This window comes from Ambystoma mexicanum, chromosome 4p, assembly GCF_040938575.1.
Source record: "Ambystoma mexicanum isolate Mex_15411 chromosome 4p, UKY_AmexF1_1, whole genome shotgun sequence".
Classification (NCBI taxonomy): Eukaryota; Metazoa; Chordata; class Amphibia; order Caudata; family Ambystomatidae; genus Ambystoma; species Ambystoma mexicanum.
The window spans coordinates 678,423,357-678,439,112 of record NC_090927.1 but is presented as its reverse complement, the minus strand read 5'-3'; positions in this window follow the sequence as shown (position 1 = coordinate 678,439,112).

Sequence of the window (15,756 nt, the reverse complement as noted above, 5' to 3'; positions counted from 1 at the left end):
CTCTCTGATGCAGGATGAACACCTAAGCTGCAGCATGTTGAGTTATGCAGTGCCTTGTGACAGGAGTCCCTTGGTTGCAGTGTGAGAAGAAAAACTTGCTACAGGGTGGTTTGTTGAAGGCTTTAGCTTTGCAACTCAGCAGGTACTCCATCCTCCCATGTGTTCAGCCTATGTGTGGCATTGTTAGGCTTGCAGTGTGCACTAAGAAGCAATGCCTTACTGTGCCACATTTCTGACTACCATCAAGACTAGTTTGTGGCTCAGTGTGTAGGTGCTTGATGTCTGCTGGCCAAATTGGAATGAAAGAGACGTTGGCTGAGGGCATCTCAGGCCATTTGGTTTCTTTTGTTTTATTGGCACAGGATAAACAGCTCGGCTGCCATTTCATACTGCTGCATTCTTCCTCTGATTTGTCAGGTGAGCATCTTAGAGCTCCAATATGTTCCTGTGATTGTTTCATGTGCAAGAGCCCATTATGTGTTCCATACAAAATCTTAACATTACATTGGAGCTTGCTTTGTGCAACCCCCTTTTCGAAGTTCATAGTAATGTAGGTGGGACTTTTGATAAACTTTTGGTCTGCTTTCAGGGCTCTATTCCAGAAATAATGATTAGAGTTTCTATGCAAGGAAATGGTAGCCAATATTCCTCAAAGGTTTCTAATGTCCTCTCCCAAGCAACATCCTGGCAGAATAAGTAGAGCAACTGCCTGGTCTGTTATGTGTGTGGGAATAATTAAATAATACAAATAAATAAATGAACTAAATATCCACTGAAGAGTAGACGATGTGCAAGAGAAAATACAGCTTTAATAATTCCCACAGTTGAGAGATCAAGTCAGACAGCCCTGCAAACTGAACTGGTTACAATGTTCTCAACCCCGCCTCCTGTGGCTGCAACCTTTATTAACAAACCAAAGGATTAACATAAAACACGTTAGTTACGTTTTGGGGCTGGTCAAAAAAGAGATTGATGGAACATTATTAGGCACCTATATTATTCCATATATTGTAGTAGTTCTATGGGACACAGTATTTAATGGAACATGAAAATGAAGTTCAGGTTACACCCCTAATGACGTTATCAAAGTTAATAGCTCTATGATGTGTTTTTTCCTTTTCTGTGGACATTATGAGGCCCAGGTGGACTTCTTATATTGGCTTTGCCAAAAGCTATTCCTTTCTAGCAGACTATTCAAGCATATGCAAAGGGTAGGACTGGAAAAGTGTTTTTAGCAGGAATTTGGCCAAGGTGATTGAAACTGGTAAGGACAATGGACTGCTCAGAGAACAAGGATGTCATCATGGTGGAGGGGAGTCTACACCCGTTGGTGGGAAGCGCTGGATAGGAAGTCATCAAATGACGCGGTAACCAGAAGTGGAAATCGAGGAAGGAGTAAGTATGAGTGAAATAATGTATTGTCTTGGCCTGAGGTGGGATATGATGGCTGGAAGGCCTAGTAATGTTTATCAAATGTTCTGGGGGGTGGGTCAGGTCAGAGTGGTCAGTTGCCTGTCGTTGAACAATGCTGTTTTCCATATTTTAAAAGACAACAACAAAGCTTTCTCTATTTTTTTTGACCCAAAATGAATGTGTGAGCCTTGTTTCTCTGACAATTGTAAAATGGATGGAGTGACCAACCCCAGCAAGGTCTCTTGCTCTGAGGGGCAGATAAGAGTCTGATCCCTTAGAGGAAAGAGTCATTGTTGTAGATTTGAACTCCGAGCTGTTTTTCCCTTCCTTTTGTAGAAGTTAAAGGTCCATGCTAAGCCTATGACAGAGGGTGCCCTATTTATGGATTTACTGTACTGCCTCCCTAACAGTACAGGGCAGGTTCTTCTCCTCATGCTAGTAAAAACTAATGGCTTGGCCTTGACTCATGGAAGAGCCACCTGATAGAGAGATGGTCGGGTGTTAGCTCTGCTTGAGCCTTTGGAGAGAGCTCCGCGCATGAAGACTGGTCTGATGACCGAGTGCTTACATCCCCATTGTGTATGGCACAGGACAGTCTGCTCTAAGTTTCCCCAGACACCTGAAACGACTGCTTAACTGTTTTCCTTCAATAAGGCTTGACGTTTACAGGCCAATTCATGGAATAAATCTGTGCTGAAATTTGTGGCACAAGTGTGCAAAATCTAGCATGTGATTCATGGGAGGCCCTGCACATGTTTTTCCCGGGATGTCCGCCAAATCCATGTGTGGTGCACACGGGCGCACACGTCACTGCGACATCCCGAACGCTGTGTGCGACACGCACAGCGAAAGTGCACAACGTGTAGCGCACACACCAAAAAGGGGACGGAACACGCGGAATGGGGAACAACGCGTGAAAATGAGAGCATAACTGGGAAGGAACTGCTGGGAAATACACGGAACGCCCACACGCACGCGAACAACACGTATTCATGGAGTAATAGGGAAAACCTGCACACGCCAAAAGACGCGCACAGGCGTAAACACATCCACCACACAAAGGCAGGCAGCAGCGTCCTCGCGCAGTATAAAAGTGCACGCAAACAACAAACACGTATATACAGCTACGATGAATGTCCCATTTCTCACAGCACTGATTGTGGGACACCGCCAGAGGAGGAGAATAGCCAGACCCTGCATTTTTTTGCCCAAGACCAGCTTTTTTGGGATGGCTGGGGATGCCTGAGGACACGGTCTGTGGCAGGTATAGGTTACCACCTCATATCACCCTAGAGCTGGTCACTGAGTGGGAGGATGGTGCCCCCACATACCCAACAATAGGCACAGGTGCTGCTCATGTGAGGGGAAAGGGAACGTGGCAAGGCAGCCCGGACCCAGCTTGTGGCCACATTTTTCACCTAAACTCCCGCCCCTCCGGAGTGCACACAGGCCTGGCACATACCAGGTGACAATCGATGATGATAAAGAGACAGTCAACTTTCACAACCTTACCACCCTGAGAATGTTGCCACAGAAGTGCTACATTGTGTGTATCCCTAGCTACTTAAACATAACCAATCCTGTGTGACCAAAAGGAAGACATGCAAGGTGCATATCACACCATCCCCCTGCAAAACAGGCCATGAAAATCACTGGTATGTCACCCAAACCCTCCCAACCCACATCACCCTTGTCGGCCACACCATGATATGGCATGCAACAGCAAAAGAGCAAAACAAAAGCGCAACACATGAGTAATTAGATACAAAGTGACACATGATAAATGGAAAGAGCCCTGAGACAATCACACCTGACATGGAATCAGATGAAATGACTGACCAATAACCTCCCACACATACAAAGTCATAAACAAATGCATGCCACCAGCAGTATCATCAACAAAAGACAGAATGCCTGTTGGCATGCACATTGGCCAATCCAATTACGCTAATCACAAACCCGTGTGCTGTGTGTGTCTCCTGCAACACACCTCTCAGCACACAGCACAGTGAGCCGCCATTGTGTTGGGGATACACATTGAGCATCATATAAAAAGGACAAGCAACAAAAATAACCCAGTGATGCATGTACATGATCCCCAAATGGTAAGTGATCATGTGCTGCATGGACACAGCAATCAAGGCAATCTGTGTGCATGTGGTTGTATGTGTGTTGGAGCATTGTGTAAGTGTGTGTGTGTGTTAGTAGGGACATGCACTCAATACATGCATGTGAAATGAAGTGGGCCTCAGTGTCCTATACACATCACATGTGAACATTGCCCATATGAACATCCCAGTATGTCAAACCACAACAATCCCCTGACACCTGAAAAGTAAACCCAACACAGGAACAGCCATTGACCAGCAGAACACGTCCTGTACATAGTACCCCACAATGACAATGTCAGAGAGTGCCCAATCACTGTAGCTCAAGCGTACTGTCCGACAACAAAAGTCACTCCCTCATTTACTCAACACCATGACCTTCAGAAGAACTGTGTCTGGGGTCCGTCGGCTTCTTCCTCCTACTCTACCTGGCTTCAGGCTCCCCCTTCCCCTTGGTTTCCTTGTTCTTCTTTTTGTGTAAATAGGGTCCAGCCCCCTCAGAGGCCACCTTGACTGGTAAAAATACCAAATCGCAGAGAACTCCAAGGAGACAAACCCCCAAACCAGGACTAAAGCCTCTAGGCACCAAAAAACCCTGGAAGAGTCTCCAGTAGATGACTTGAAGTCGCAGAATATGGCCAAGCACATGTCCAAGCAGAATGATGGAATAACTACCAAGGTAGCACAGTAGAACAATGGTTCAACAGGATGGGTAGCAATTTGAGTACACAATCATCAATGACGGTGCCACAAGCACAGGAGTGGCACGAACCAACCAGCCCCTCTGCGGTCTGGGCCCCTGCAAGGTAAAACTTACACAGGCCTCCGAGACCCTGTCGGGGAAAGAGGGTTAGGGATCCATTGGTTGGGTAGGTATCGGTATTTGGGATAACCAGAAAGAGGGTCAGGAGAGGGGAGGTGTATGGGCAAGGGAAAGTAGGGAAAACACAAAATACAACAATTGACAATTACACATACAAAATCAGAGAAACCATGTTCCTCATGCACACTGTACAAACTGGCTCAAAGGCGAGCCAAAGAGAGACTTATCTCTGGGGTGAGTGCTGGCCTCCTGTCTGCGCACTCTCAGGTCCGGTAACAGGAGCAGTTCAATGCTGCAAAGAGAGCGTGAGTTACTATTCTGTGGGTGTTGCCTCACACACATATAACACCATTCATGCCTCGAACTTAGTGACTTCTCCCCAAACAAGAACTCTTGTCTGCTGCTTCGTTCATATAGTTTAGCTTGCCCCCGTGATGGTTTATACACTGTTCACATGGTAAGGTAGCCGCACGTGGCTAGGCGGTAAACTGAAGACCATGTGTTAAGAACCACACATGATAGTATGGGCCTTGGATGTGCTGCTAGCCGTGTGTGGCGAGGTGCAACTTCAATGTGGGCAGGGTTTTGTAGTTCTTGGCCCGGTGTCTGCTGGGAAAGGTAGTCTGGAGGCTCCTTTTTCTGCAGAAAGGGCATACAAGCCTTTTATAAGGCTTGAAGCTTTTCCGTTTGTGTTTCATTATGCTGCCTGTTACTGGCCCATGTCTGAGACCCACATCTGACCTCCTCCCACACAACCCCAGGGTCTGTACCCTGACAGGTAGGGCTGGAACTTCATTAGACAATAACCAAGGAGGCTGGCACAACTGGATGGTTGAGCTGAACACAATCAATCCTTGATCGCGTGAACGAACAAAGGCAGAGAGAGCACAAGTCTGGAAAGGCACAGTGAAAGGGAGATAGCCAGAAACAGCTGACAGCAAGTTAAGAGCCACAACAGTTGAATAGCATTGGTAAACCAAAAAATAATCATAAAGGCATGGATGTAATAGATGAAAGACAGGAGGAGCGACAGAGAGATGCTGTGGAACAGAAGTGTACTGAGGCAAACTGAGGCAGTGTAAGAGTATGTGGAAATAACGGCCCGAGAGACGGGCGGACAGATCTGCAACAAGTACAGTAGCAGGAAGAAAAACAGGGACTAAAGGCACGAAAGTGTTACAAAAAAGTAAAAGAGCTGTAGTCCAGTAGGAAAACTGCACGATCAGGCAGCAGCGAAGTCCAAGAGGGAAGACAGATACAATGTGCCGTCCAAACGGAACGGAGCGGAGCAGTAGTATATAACATCTCAGGTGAGGACTGGACCGTGAGTTGTGCCTCTTGGGTCACATACCTAATGCATCCTCCTTTGCCACAATCCCCATGGGCTGAACTCAACATGTAACAGGCTACCGTCTACAGCATGAAGTGCATCAAGCATGTATACAGGCATGAAATTAAAATACATCACAATCAACATCAATAAATGGACAGTTCAAAAATGTATTCACCAAAATTGATTGCAAACATGCCATGGAGAAAACATCCATAATACCCACCAGCGGTGTAAACACAAGTAGTATAGCAGCAGACAGGCCACAGATATGATGAAAGTCCAATGCCCCTGCGTAAATTGTTGTCACACCGAACCACCCTTGCAGGCCCATGGAAAGGGGAAGCAGGAGTGGCATATGTGTCAGGACCCCAAGCCACAAACACATACATGAGACAGGCTTGAATGGGCCCAACTGGAACAGACAGTGGTTGCTTTCAAAAGCCACAAAGCACCACACTGTCACATGAATGCACAATAGACAAACAATTTTAAACTAATTTAACTAATTAAACAAATAAAATAAAAAATGGCCACATACGACCCAGGGGGGAGGGATCTAGGAGTGGGGAGGTACAGGGAGCGCCTCAACACCCACATGCGATGATGTTGAGATAAAAAAACTCCATGGGCTCAACGCCTGCACGGCACAACCTGTGTGGGAGATAAGTCGTCATCCTGCTCACCCTCTGGATGGAAAACAGAAGGTGGATGTGGCACAGTACCCTGACCACACCTATGCCCAGCTTGCCCCTCAACGACAGCAAGTCTGCGGGACTGGTAAGCCTGGTCCTGTGCGGGATGACACATAGGTCAGCATGCAGCACCTCACGTGATACTTGTGCTTCCTCTTGCAAGGTAGCACGTGTAACACGGAGTTCTGCCGGCATGGCCTCACATGACATCTGGAGCACCTCCTGGCATGCACGTAACTCAAGCTGCTCCAACCTCTCCTCTGACCGCTTCCTCTAGGACATGTGAGCACACCCAGAGCAGATCTGAGGGATTGATGGTCATCCTTCAGGGCCTTCTTGTGTGCCTCTGCATGAGTAGCAAGTGCTTGACACAGAGACACCATTTCAGCCAGGCGTGCCCTGTCTGAGGCCGCCATGCCCAACCTGAGTGAGTGGGCCGTGGACTGTGCTGCCCGCTGCTGGAGATCCACCTGCCTAGAAAGGGGGAGCACGGATTGGGCCACACGTTCCATGCTCTGAGCGATCTTATCAATATTTGCCCCCTATTGTTCTGAATTGGCATACATGGATTGCTCCCACTCAGTTGCCGGACTCGACCCCCGTGGGGCACAAGGTGCCGTGGTCCTCGCTAGATTGGCACCACCCGCGGCTGCAGGACTACATCCCTCCATTGACGTGATGCCCCAGGCACATCAACAACTGGTGTGGAGTGTGACTGTGCATCCTGATCCACCACAGGCAGAGGTTCCAACACCGTCTGGCCCCTCAGGGCAGGTGTCGCGGACAGAAGATCATCCACATCAGAATCACCCACCGTCGATGAATGAACATGACACGCATCCAACTCAACATTGTTGTCAGAGTGATCATCTGAGCTAGACTGATTGCCAGCCCTGGACACGATGGTCTGAAGCACAAGTGGGTTCTCATGGCCTACCACCCCACGACTCCCACTTATGCCAGGTTGTTGATGTAATAGCAACCCCGTGTCAGGAATGACATCACCATCCTCTGGCTCTATTGCGTCATCATCTGTAATGTGGAAAAAACAAACATGAGTACACATGTCAGAAGCACATAACGCACACACACGTAGACATCACATCGACAGACAACACATGAAGCAGACATGTCACACACAAATGAAATTCCGGCATGCATCCATTGGCATTGATATGCAAACACATCACAAATGCAGAAATGGATGTGTGTAAATAATAAAGCCTAAACATGTACTGAATGTAGTAAATCACCTCCATCACAAACCACCTCTGTCAGGCACATGTCACAGGCAGAAATGACAGATGGCAACAAAGAGATGGCACATACCATAAGCATGTCTGAACTGCCAAATGGCCACAGCGGCAAGTGAATCCAAACACACCCTGACACGAGTAATATGCATGTACACATGCATCGCTAAATCATCATCACCAATATAGCTATATCCATCTGCAGCTCGGCCCGTACCGGGCTTCATGGGCCATGTAGAAATAGTGAATGTCCCGAGCAAAGTGAGAGCCTGCAACTAGGCATGAGGTAGCATAACGGCCAGTATGGTCCGAGCTGCCGGCCACAAAGCCTCCAGAACACCCCTCAGGGCCTGATTGAGCACATTGGGCCTCATTAGGACCCAGGCGGTAAGGGGTTTACGGCGGCGTAAACAGCGCCGACCCTTACCGCCTGATTCCGAGGTCCCTTAGCGCCACGGAGGTTTTAACACCTGCTTTTAGCAGGTGTTAAAATCCATGGCGCTAAGGGACCTTGTTGTTAATTACGCCACCGCAATTTACGGTGGTGTAATTAACGCCTTCCCCACTCCCATTATGCCCTATGAGGCAAAAATGGGAATGGGGAAGGGTAAATGGGTTAATGGGGACTTACCGCCCCACTCACCTTTGAATGGGGCGGTAAGTCCGCCAACCACCATGGCGTAAACGTAGTTTACGCCATGGTGGTAAAGGTACGACCCAGGCGGTAACTTACCGCCTGGGTCGTAATGAGGCCCATTGTGCATTGATTGTGCCCTAAACCATTATTCTGTGTATCAAATCATCACGGCCAGGCCCCATCAGAATAGCTTAATGGGCCTGGCCGTACACATACTGCACGACAGTGCACCTTCAGGATTGTGCCAGTTGAACATAACGGGCGCAATGCTGAAATCTCAGAAGCATTAACGTTAATCAACTACATATTAGTCATTCAACAAAAAAGCTGCCGAGGACACATGTGTAAATGAACACTATCACACACACATAAGTGATTAGCCGCAATGTTGCACTACACAATGTTGAAGCTGCTTGCATATGAACATGTGTTCAAAAACACCTGTGTCCATATAGACCCGTATGGTGATTATGAACAGCATCCTATACAGCAAAGCAAGCAGCTACAACGCTACTTGCTTTGGTGTATGTGAAAGTGTACACATAAACACATGCAGGCAGCTCCACAGTCATTACAACCAAATTGCCAGGCGATAGTCAATCTGCAGCCTATACCAGTTAGTATAGGCTGCAGATTGACCAATCAACCTTGCTAAACACCCGCTAGGGTGTTCCTATACTGAGTACATGTTTCACAGGATGCACCTGTGCCCGTGCCTTTCATGACAGTGAAGGGATGACTTTCTGTCCATATATGCTAGGTCACTTTGACATTGCAGCAGTGAATCGCCATGTAGAACGGTGTAACATGGCTCAGAAGTGGGTTGGTGCAGTGCAGAACATGTGTACGTAACCGACTATTTACATCAACAAGTGCATAACGATGTCAATCAATAAACATGAAGGCAGTGTAAGGGCAAGGTCAGGCATCACGTGCTATGTGCATGCAATGGGTTGCAAGGCTGCAGGCAAGACCCCTCCTTAGTGAAAATGCAGAAATGCAGGGAGGCACAGCATGGTAGTGAAAGGTTGACCAGAGAACTGTGTATTGGCAGACAGTGTTGAGTAGTGTCAATTGCATCATCAGAGTCAACTGACAACACAGTAGATGAGAAAGGGACAATAAGCAGGACACATGATGAACCCTCTGTAGTACACCCATTTGTGCAGAAGTCACTACACCAGTGGGACAGAGTCAGGGGGCCTGAAACCGGGGGAGGCCTGTGCCCCACACAGACCATGACACACTAAACATGTGCGTGATGCAGGACTGAGCCAGAGTGGGCATGGAATGGATGATCAAAACCCATTAAATGTATGTCATTCTGGACACGTACTACAATGATCATCCTGCCAAAGACACATAGGGGCATGCATGGAATGCACATTGAGCATGAATGGGCACTCATGTCCCTGCGGAGCATCTGCCATCTGCACAGTCTGAGTGAGACACCCTGCATCAAGGACAAAGGATGTACCCCACATTATGTGTCTGGTAGGTTGGCAGGGGGAAGTGTGCATGTAGACAAGAGTGTTACACAGGCCATTGCAGTAGTCCAACATGTTACCCACCAGTGCCATGGTGAAATTGCGGTGCAGGGGGTGGAGGGGCAAGGTAGCATGCCTATGTGGAGTACCCGGATGCAGGCAGAGCACACATGCACGTCAGTCATGGATGACATAGTCCGAGTACTGAGTGGAAAGACACCCCAGGCTACATGCAGAAGGGCCAGTGAGTTGGAACATGGACCGGATGGGCAGCCTGGTGACTAGCATGTGAGTAGGGTGCAAGTGTGGTGATGAGGACAGTCCCTGTCTGCACTACATGTCCAGCATGCTGCACAGCAGGCCCGCATTAGTGAAGCATTGCATGACACGAGAACCATGTACACATAGCATGTATTGGCAGTCAAGCACAACACATCGCACAAGCAAACCACACATGGCCTGGACAAAAACACAGCAACACTCACTGGACGGGGCATTTCTCCCACTCCTTCGTACAATTCTGCCGGATGAACTCTGCAGCGATCACCTTGTGTGGAGTGAGTTCTACCACCTCAGGTGGTGGCCCACTGCCAGTTTCCCGAGTCATGGCATAATTGGAGGCACGCTTTAGTTTAGCACAGCGTCGGAGGTCATCCCAACGCTTTTTGCACTCCTGAGCTGTGCGCACCTCATGTCCGAATGCACTAACATCCTCCGCAACATGCTTCCAGTGTTCCCAATGCTGGGCAGGCGTAGTGTGACAATTTGGGCCCACTAGCATATTGCGGTCGTGTTCTGACACGTAGCCCACAAGGAAGTCCAGTTCCTGCTTGCAGAAAGGCTTCTTCCTCGACGTGCTGGAGGCCGGGGCCATGTCTGGGGTCCCAGCCTCTTGTGCAGGTGCAACCTTTCTCCTCTTGGGCAGTGATCCGGACCCTGACTGGCAAATGCCACCCTGATCAGTAGGGGCAGTGACGCTGGTGGATTGAACCAAGAGAGTGGCAGGTGGAACTAGGACGGAAGCCCTGACTTGCATCAGTGGCTGCTGGGTGCTCTTGACTGGACCCAGCGCAGCAACAGCCGCTGTGCCAAGGTCATTGACCGAGACTGTCCTGGCTGGCAGACTCACAGCCGGGTTCGTGTTGGCTGCATCTGCCCATGCAGTTGCCAACACCCGGATGCTTGGGGGAGCAGATGACAACACTGCCCCAGGGACATGTGCCTCGGTCAGAGCAGCCCTGCATGCTCTTACCACATGCCTCCTGACCACCTGGAAATCGTCCTGGGATCTTCAGGTGTCGATGCAGCATGCACTGGCTGACCCTGAGCCTGGGTGGTGGTGGCCATAGCTGCACCTGCAGCTACCACTACCCTTGGGCCTGTGGCAGTCAATGAAACTGACTGCCGGGTCACATGGCGACAGTGTTAGATGCAAGAGCTGCATCTCCTGGAACCACAGGGGGTGGTGGCATGACTGCACCAACACATGGCAGAACATCCTGCCGAAGTGGCGCACCCCTGCCTCTTCCCCCTCTGTAGCCACCCCAGACACCCTGGAGTCCCCCTACTCCCTGATCACCCCGGCCATGTCCCTGACCATGCCCACCAGGTGGAGGACGCCCAGCTGAGGTGCCCCTCACCTTTCGCGGCCTCCCAACCATGGCACAGATGTAGTAGTGTCAATGGGAGGTGTACACAACAACTGTCCTGGGCGATTGGGGTTAAGAGAGTGGGGTACTAGATGTACACAGCACCCCTATGTGCCTGCAAGGCTGTCTGTGACTCCGGTAATAAAGTGACAGGTCACGCAATGCTCAGGTACCCCAATCTGCAGTAAAACCGTGTACACAACCCCCCGGTAGCCCACGTGTGTGGAATTAACCTCCCAGAGTATGCGGTGGCACCAAGGGACACGAAAAACACGTACACGTGGGACACGCAGGCTACTATGACCTCGTAAACGGGTACATGATACACAGGGGGACCCACAGTGGGAAAAATAGCGTGCGTGACTCACCGTCTGACTAGCGTGGTAATGAAAAACACACGTAGCCAATACCCCCACCAAAAGAAGAGATACATCCTTGATCTGCTGTGAAGTAGTGATGGCGCGTGAAACAACTAGAAGTAGCAACACACGTCGGTCTCCACGAAAAGCACGTACAGCGAACTGCTGGCCCCGCCCACCTTTAACCTGTGCCGGGAAACACCTGCGCGCATCACGTCACTTATGCGCTTAGGCCCTTTCCTCGAATTACACGCCCTAGAGTTACAAACAAATGTCACTAACAATCCTGGCGGAATTAGAGGTTAGGCAAAACGAGATGGATCTAGAATGTTTTGGCATACATTTACTACAGTCAGAGAACAGCAAGATCCATTAAAGCAGAGATATCCCTCCTAAACATTAACCAGAAATTCTATAAAAAAACAATAAGGAAGACACATTTTTGGCCCACTATCTCAGTGTCAGAAAAATATCATGGACACATTTTCAACAACAGAGATATGGATAGGGTTAAGAGAGATTTTCACTGATTGACAATTGTTTCATTAAATAAATCTTGGATTTAAATGTATTCAGGGGTTTTTCAATTTTTAGAATTTTTGTGTACACCATAAAGTACGAATCATTCATGTTATAGTCATTTTGGGTCTACCTTTTGAGATTGTGTATAGGTTTAAGAGAGTCAACATGGTGGCCAATATAGTAACCTTCCATGCATTCTAGAGGCAGTTGTATGTCATTGTCACCCGAGAACCAGACACGATATATAGAGCATGTTGATCTACCCCAGATCTCCCTGGAACAAAAAGAATCACTAGAGGGGCCAATATGGAAAAAAGAGCTCTTAAAAGTGAAAACATTCTTACCAGCCCTAAGATCATTCATCAGGGCCTGGCTATGAGCCACAGAAACACCACTGGCAACTTTGATACGTGTATGGTTGACATTCTACATGTACACCTTGGGGATGGGCCCCTGGGCATGCCCCACAGGCAGACCATCACCCCTGGGCATGCCCCGCAGGCAGCCCATCACCCCTGGGCATGCCCCACAGGCAGCCCATCCATCCTCCCCATGACCCGCAGGCAGCCCATAACCCCAGACCATGCCCCGCAGGCTGCCCATCACCCCAGGGCATGCCCTGCAGGCAGCCCATCACCCCTGGGCATGCCCGCAGGCAGCCCATCAACCCTGGGCATGCCCTGCAGGCAGGTCACATGTCACCATGCACTTGGGAGCCTTGACACATGTCCCCCACCCTACCGCCAGTGATCGGCACCTGCCAGCAGGCCCCGACACATGTCCCCCACCCCCAGTGATGGGCATCTGCTAGCAGGCCCTGACTCATGTCCCCCTCCCCCTACCCAACATGTCATCGCAATCCAGAGCCATGGCCCTTATGGCCACCCAAATCCCACCCCACACCACCTCAGTCCAAACACCCAACCAAGCATTCCATCCACTCCACATTGAATTCCCCATGTCATGATGGAAAACAAATAACCAGCATGCCCCTGAATACATGTCCCTCAGACCCACACAATGGCGACACATGACTGAGAAAACCCACATTGTGACATGCATTAAAAAATGAGAGGCAACCACACAAGTAAAGTAGAGAAAAAAACGTATTAAATCATAAACTAAATGAATAAAACAAAAGCACTCAAGGAGAAAAAAAATAATCCAAGTCCGGAAGTCCAAAAATGATTTTCAAAAAGGAATGCTGTAACCAATAAAATCCAAAGTAAAGTGGCTCCAATGCGTTTGTCCATTAAACAAAATCCAAAGTTCCAAAAAATAAAGTTAATCCAGGTCCATAACTATATACAAACGAATATCCAAGGGTCCATGACCCCAACAATCCAAAGGAAACCTAGCCAAAATCCTACATAACAAATAACGATATTCAAAAAGGCAGGGCATAGTCAATGCGCCCCAAAGAAAAATTTAAAATAAAGGAAACCTACACCTATTTAACTATTTACAAAGGCAGAGGGCTAGTCCGACGCCTCACTCATTGATGGCCCGGGCTAGGGCATTATCGAACTCGACTTCAATGTCCCCTGAGGCGGGCCTCTTCCCTGGCCTTGAGGTCTCGCAGGGATGCAGCCATGGCCTCTTCCAACTCCCTGCGAGTTGCCTCGAGGCACACAGCCCGCCTCAATGCACGGCTCATGGAGTTCTTCGCCCTGACCAATGTGATCCGTGCCCTCTCCGCCCGCTGCCGCTCCGCATCTATTTGCCGGCCCAACCGCTGCCACACGGAAGACACTTCCATTCCTGGGTCCTCCTGCCCAAAGGCCGATGCCTGCCCCTGGGATGTTGATGGCCCCGAGCCATGATCGCTCCCACCCTGAGCCTGCTGCTGCCATGCTTGTGCCCTGCTTTTTGATGCCTGCACGCCCTCCTCTTGCTGGGGTCCAGTTGGTGGGGTGGCCACCCCTGCTGGACCTCCAACTCCCGACTGTGGCAGGGATGTGTCCTCCACCAGCCTGGCCGCTGGCTCAGGGGCAGCTCCACAGGGGGTCCAGGTGATACTTGGGCCGGAAGATGGCACGGAGGACAACTGGCGCATAGGGGGCTCAGTTGAGGAGGGGGTCGCAAGATGCTCCAGCACACAGATGAACCCAGTACCGACAACCTGTCCTAGTAGGTCAATGTAGCCAAAGAGGTTTTCAAAATGACGTGCATTGTCCAGATGAGAACCCTGCACGTCATCCTGAATACCACGTTTGCGCAACGCCACCCCAGCTAGGACAGGCCCAATACGGTCACGGATTGCAAAGTCGGCAGGGAGAGGAAGGCCAGTAGTTGTATGCACATCCCCTCCCTGAAAACGGGTCTGGACGGAGGCATCCCTGCTAGTGCCGGATGATGCAGTCACAGGATCGGGGACAGGATTACACACATGCACCTCCGCGGTGGCCTGTGCTGCCTCCTGTCCCTGCCCCTGGACTGCTCCACTAGCACCAGTGGAATCCCCCCCTCCAGGCCTCGTGTGTGGGCCTTCCACAGCCTCCTCCACAACCAAACCCCCCACCAACCTGGATGACTCTGTGCCATCTTCCTCCATGGGTGCCTGTGGGGGCTCAGCTGCCCCTACTGCTGTCGAGGAGTCCACCGTCAAACTCCGCCTCTTGGACCTTACCTCAGCAGCTGCGGCCATGGACGCGGCACCAGACTCCTCACTCCCCGAAGAGATGACTACCCGGGAGGGGAGCTGGGCCTTGCGTCTCCGGCTGGTGGTGGGATCCCTGCCGCTGTGCTCCACAGCACCGTCTCCGCCCTCTTCATCAGTCGACGCTGCAGACAGGGAGAGACAGAACACAGGCATCAGGGCACTGTGCAATGGTCTGATACACACATGACAGTTGCACATGAGTGGCAGTGTCAAACTTCACAGATGGCATCACACTCCCCAACACATATATCATTTGAACCCACACACATGCACAAATTAACAGGAATGGTGCAGCAGGCAGCAGCATCCATACACACTCAACAGCATGAACATCCGAAGGTTAGCCTGACGTCAACAAGCAACATGGGGAATGCCGAACACATGCACACATGCCACCAGACAGACATGCATCTGTACATCCCCACCCCTTATCACAGTGCAATCATCGGCAACTATGTCACATCTGCCAATCGGCTTCCAACATGTCTGTGTCACATGCATCCATGGCATATCACAGTCGCACACTTGTCAAACACACACACATGCACATGTACACCATGCACGTACATGAAGGCGGAACCAGCATCCATGTGTCACACCCCAACCATGGCATAGTACATACACGGAAATGCTAACATGTGTGCGTCTCCACATGCATTTGTGCATCATGCTTTGGAACACATACACCATTGATATGCATCACACATGACTGGAGTCACACACAGCAGGCTCATGTCCCTGCACATGCACATCCATACATGGGCCTTTCCAGACATATGTCCAAGCTGCACACTCCTGGCACACCTCAACATGCACTG